The sequence below is a fragment of the Schistocerca americana genome, chromosome 7, assembly GCF_021461395.2.
Source record: "Schistocerca americana isolate TAMUIC-IGC-003095 chromosome 7, iqSchAmer2.1, whole genome shotgun sequence".
Classification (NCBI taxonomy): Eukaryota; Metazoa; Arthropoda; class Insecta; order Orthoptera; family Acrididae; genus Schistocerca; species Schistocerca americana.
This window is the reverse complement of record NC_060125.1, coordinates 419,808,451-419,814,080: the sequence shown is the minus strand read 5'-3', so window position 1 is coordinate 419,814,080 and position 5,630 is coordinate 419,808,451. Positions and strand designations below refer to the sequence as shown.

At 42.9% G+C, this 5,630-nt stretch overlaps 1 non-coding gene across 1 annotated transcript; it reads right to left on the bottom strand.

Annotated features, from left to right (window-relative positions):
• Positions 1-244: 244 nt before the first annotated feature.
• Positions 245-319, bottom strand: Trnal-caa. Its single transcript has one exon. It is a non-coding gene; the product is annotated as a tRNA-Leu (tRNA).
• Between the last annotated feature and the right edge of the window lie 5,311 nt (positions 320-5,630).

Genomic DNA, 5,630 nt, shown 5'->3' with positions numbered 1-5,630 from the left:
GCCAGCCTTGTGTGAATGCTCTGAAAAGCTAATCATTTGCATATCACAGCATCTTCTTCCTGTAGTTTAAATTTCGCGTCTGTAGCACGTCTTCTTCGTGGTGTAGCAATTTTAATGGCCAGTAGTGTACATGTCACATATAAAATAAGTAACAGGGCACAAGTGCTTTAATCACAAAATAAATAAAAAGGAATGCGTGAAATCGAGCCCTTATGGGCTGAAACTTCCTGGCAGATTAAAACAGTGTGTCGGACCGAGACTCGAACTCGGGACCTTTGCCTTTTGCGGGCAATTGCTCTACCAACTGAGCTACCCAAGCACGACTCACGCCCCGTCCTCACAGCTTTAATTCTGCCAGTACCTCGTCTCCTACCTTCCAAACTTCACAGAAGCTCTCCTGCGAACCTTACAGAGATAGCACACCTGGAAGAATGGATATTGCGGAGACATGGCTTAGCCACAGCCTGGGGGATGTTTCTAGAATGAAATTTTCACTCTACTGCGGAGAGTGCGCTGATATGGAACTTCCTTGAAGATTGAAATTGTGTGCCGGACCGAGACTCGAACTCGGGACCCTCGCCTTTCGCGGGCAAGCGCTCTATGGGCTGCTCGTGCCTCTACCTGTACAGTCATCTTCAGGTGAGGTGGAAGACACTCACCTGAAGATGGCAGGTTGGTTGCCTATTGAAATGTTATGGCAAGAAGTCAATATGATCCGGCTGCAGTCCCGAAACCTCATAAAATATTCAATATGCCGAGAATATTTACAGAATCACACAATCTTCCTGTTTCTTAGAACCTTTGGCTAATTATTTACTGCTCTGAAGTACACTATACGGAAAAAGCATGCATACTTTTTAAGTTATACCTGATATCTGTTCTGCTGTTACGTTTCCCAGGGAAATTAATTTCGATTTCATTTATAACAATTTCCGATAATAAGATCTATCTGCGTATTAATTATATTTTTATTATAATTTTATGTCCCATCAATTCTAGAACATATTACACCTTAACATTTCAACTTTAAGATTAAAAATGATACTCGGTATCCAGCAAAATCCTAAAAATTTAATTATGGCGTTACTAAAATTACATTTACATTAACCTTATGTCGAATCAAAGGTACAGTTACGAATGCAAAGAGATTCATTGTAGTTAGAAATTTCGTTTGCTGCAGCTATTAAAATAGAAATAAATATAAACCATGGGCTAAGTAATGGCTGGAGTAATTACGGTTAACGATTACGGTGCTGAATATTATTCCTGCGCAGCTGCTGTAATAAGAAAAAATTGTGGCAACGCTGAAAGGCTCAATTTATATAGCCTGCATTAAGCTACCAGTAAAATAATGATATAATTAACTCTATGGAAGAAGAAGTAGTTGCGATATTTCCTGTTCTACTGCCAGAACTTTAAATCTAGATTTATTATGCTGAGATATTATAAAGAGCAATCTGTGTTTTACTGGCAAAAGAGCTTCCAGTAGCCAAGATCATACGAATTTTTCTTTATTTTTGACAACCGGTCTCGACAGATCTAACTGTCATCTTCCAGCCTTCAAAAATTTTTATTACAGTGTTTATTATGAGTTAGAAAATCGTGCCAATTACAGATGAAAGCATGTTTTGCACATTGTCATGTCCATTTACGTACCAATCATCTGTGAGTACTAAGTGTACAGATGTGGCCATGGGCACAAGATGCGCTACGGTGGCAGGTTCGAATCCTGCCTCAGGCATGGATGTGTGTGATGTCCATAGGTTAGTTAGGTTTAAGTAGTTCTAAGTTCTAGGGGACTGATGACCTCAGGTGTTAAGTCCCATAGTGCTCAGAGCCATTTTGCACAAGATGTTTTTAAACTGTAAATGATTTATTTCTGACAAACATTTGTATAATGTGCTATATTTTATCCAGCATAATGACAACGTGACATGAGGTTCTAGCTCATAATGAAAACGTTTTGTGTCAATAAAATTATAAAGACCTGAATATTACAGTTATACCTGTTTAAACTGCTTGTCAAGACTAAAGACAAATTTGAGCGACCTTGGCTGCTGAAACCTTTTTAGAACTAGAGGAGGATGACATGACTCTAAGCCATTTTAAGAACTATATGTTCCAAGGAATCGTTAAGAAATATTTGTTGTGGTCGTCGTCGTTATAGTTGTAGTCTCTATCATGAAGAACCAGCTCTCACAGTTAGCCTGTCCTATGCAGTTCTCTTCGTCTCTGTGAAGTTACTCTAACCTGCATATACTTGATTACGCTTACAAAGTTTAAGGGTTGATTCCCCTCTACAACTTTTGACGCCCACATATGATCCAGTTACGAGTGTAAGTACCCTACAGAGACCAGGGTGGTTGGCGGAACCGTGTTGCCAGTGATGAGCATGCGAGGTTAACAGTGGAGTAGTGAGCTGATGAATGGTAGTCAAATGACATATCGCAAAGGAAACGTCATTATTAAAACATTCCTTCATTGTTCACCAACTACAACAATCATGATGATATTCGGTGAGGCAAACGTCCAATGGACATAAGTGATAGACTGCTGCGAAGACGAGCGGTCGTCTGTGACAACGCTGTGGAATGCACCGTCGTATCACTGGTGGAGTGACGACAGCGGCGACTCGGTCAGGATGCAGACCACAGCAGCAAGTGAGGTCCATAGTGCAGACCAGAAGCTACCCATCTTCACAGGATGGGATGAACTGAAGTGCACAGAATAATGCCATGGACTACTGTAGATGAAGCGGATAATAGTAGAGCCTGTACACATGAGCAGAGGCACATAGGAGCTTCGCGCACAAGCGAAGGCGGCTCCTGCATCTCACCGGTCTCGAACCTATAGACCGCCAGGACAGAAGGACGGCAGTGGCTGAGGTAGGTCCTCAGATGACATACCAGGCATATGAGCTGGCAGGCGCTAAGTACACAGCATTGGTATCAGTGCGAGCAGTGGGGCAACAGTTGGAAGTGGCAGAATCTGCAGGTGGAGAGTGGTTGCTCCTTATACTCTCGTAGACCCGTACATTGTGTTGGGCCCGCTCTCGGAGCAGCGGGTTGACAGACTTCAAACCCTCTCGAAGTATCTTTCTTTTGCTAAAGCATCAGCTTCTATCATGTGAGCCACAACAAAAGCATAGCTCAGACGTGAAGTAATCACCGAGACAGCAGGTGCTCTGCCTTTCAGCTGCATCACATCTGGTCTCTCTTATTGGCCGCAGCATATGGTAACCGTCTCGATGTCTCAATTTTTGTCATATCAGCAGGTAACTTCTTCTGGAGGGCTTCAGTTTCACTCTGATGTGCCTAGTAAGTTATTTGCAGCATAACACGCCTCCCTCCTTCAAGATGTCTGACCCACTGGATCCAAGTAATGACAATTCTCCAACATCTCGATATATGTTTTACAAGTTTACCGTTATATACAGTACACTCAGTTTCCTCTTGTACACTATTCAACTTCCATCGCAGTATCTGGTAAAAGAATATCACCAAAATCTCTTTCCTGCAGACATTCCTGAGGTATTATCGATCCATAAATAGTGCTACTTAGTTGTTTCTTACGTATTGAATTTCTCCTTGTTTATAGGGCGGTTTGTTATCAAGTTAGTACTCAACGAACTCTTAGTTCTACATGAAACAATCCACTGCTAACCGACGCACTGGGAGTTCACGGGGTTGGTCAGTATTCCGCCTGAGGTAGACACAGGTAACAGCAGAACCACAGAATCACAACCACAGTAGTATAAGAAACCGAGATATACGCGGTCACGGTGTTATTGAGCTGCTTATTGCGATACTGCAGCACATGTTTGAAGAGCTGGTCAGAGGTAATTCCACCTTTCTGCGAAGCTATAAACTCATCCGATGACCGACGGATGTCTGATTTTAGGGTACTTGTGAGGGTACAAGATTTTTCATGCATTTTGTAGCCAAAGTTTGGAAAGAAATAACTTCGTTGAGTGGAAGTGAAATCTCTTTCAAATTCTGAATATAAATAAACATGCTGTATTTTTAGAATTATACCCATTTTTCTTATCCAGAGTAATCGTTCAGAACATAAATTTTTAATTATTATGTAATTTGCATGAGATATTCCGCCAGGTCTTCGTGCCGTTCCAAGGCAGTTGGAGACGTATTTGGAGTCTTGATGGGGAAAGTAGCCAAAGGCGGCAAAGAGTCTTCTGCGTCAGCCACGCTGTCAAGGTATACCAATGACCAGAAGTTTACATCAATAATGTATGTACGTACTGAAAAATCAATTGTTATTCGTTATCCAGAATTTCTCCTATAACAAGATAGTGGTCCTCTAAGATGTATTGTATTACAAACGCAATAAAAGCCTTAAGAGATCCTAGCTGCTAAGTCCTGGTTTTTAGTAAAAATTAAGTTATTATATAGACAAAAGAGTATTTACAAGTCGGGTGTTCGCAGACAATCATAGCTCGGTCATGTGCAAACGTACAACCGACGAAATACCCAGAGTAGCAACAGGTTCCCGACTATCAATAAGCGCTAAGAGAACCTCAGTCCCTTTACTCAAAATAGAGCCAGATACGCAGGAGGGACACACTGGCATCCCTCTGATCCGAACTGAAGACTGTTTTACGGGCTAGCACTTTCCTTATTCTGTTAAATTATCAGATTCTATCACAGAAGACATACCAGAGATATGGTGTCACCGCCAGACACCACACTTGCTAGGTGGTAGCCTTTAAATCGGCCGCGGTCCGTTAGTATATGTCGGACCCGCGTGTCGCTACTGTCAGTGACTGCAGACCGAGCGCCGCAACGCGGCAGGTCTAGAGAGACTTCCTAGCACTCGCCCCAGTTGTACAGCCGACTTTGCTAGCGATGGTTCACTGACAAATTACGCTCTCATTTGCCGAGACGATAGTTAGCATAGCCTTCAGCTACGTCATTTGCTACGACCTAGCAAGGCGCCATTATCAATTGCTATTTATCTTGTGATCCATGTACCGTCAGACCGATGTTCACCAATTATGGATTGAAGTTAAGTATTCCAGAAGCTACGTAATTTTTTTTGCTACTATAAGACTTTGACCTGTTCCAGACCTCACGCCATCCTGCGTGAGCTTAAACGCGTGCCCTTCGGCCTCCCGTCATAGTGGATTGGCTGTCTTGCCAGTCCACAAAATCAACCGTGCCACAGTGGTTCAGCCTTCCTGCTGCCATTACATCTCTGGCTCCTCTGCTTGACCACAGCGTGAGGTAAATGTCTCCACGTCTCGAAGATAGTACCCGTCATAGCAGGTAGCCGACGATGCAGCTTCACCTGGCTGGCGCAAAAAGACCCGCATGCACAGCCTCTTGCGTTAGACAAAATTTCCTATGGAGTACAGCGACCTGATGTTACATGTAGTTCAAAATCAACAGTCGAGATCGCGACAACATTTGTTTATATACCAGTTTAGGCTTGTGTTCAAGACATTTTCAGAATTTTAGGGCCCCTACTGCTGGTGATGGCCACTCCTCGATTTTCCCGCGATACCACGATCGTACACATACAGTCGATAAACGAGTATTATTGGGATCTCGACTGTATGAGCCTCACCAGTTTATTAGTCTTCGCACATTACAGGCAGCTTACGGTGCCTATGT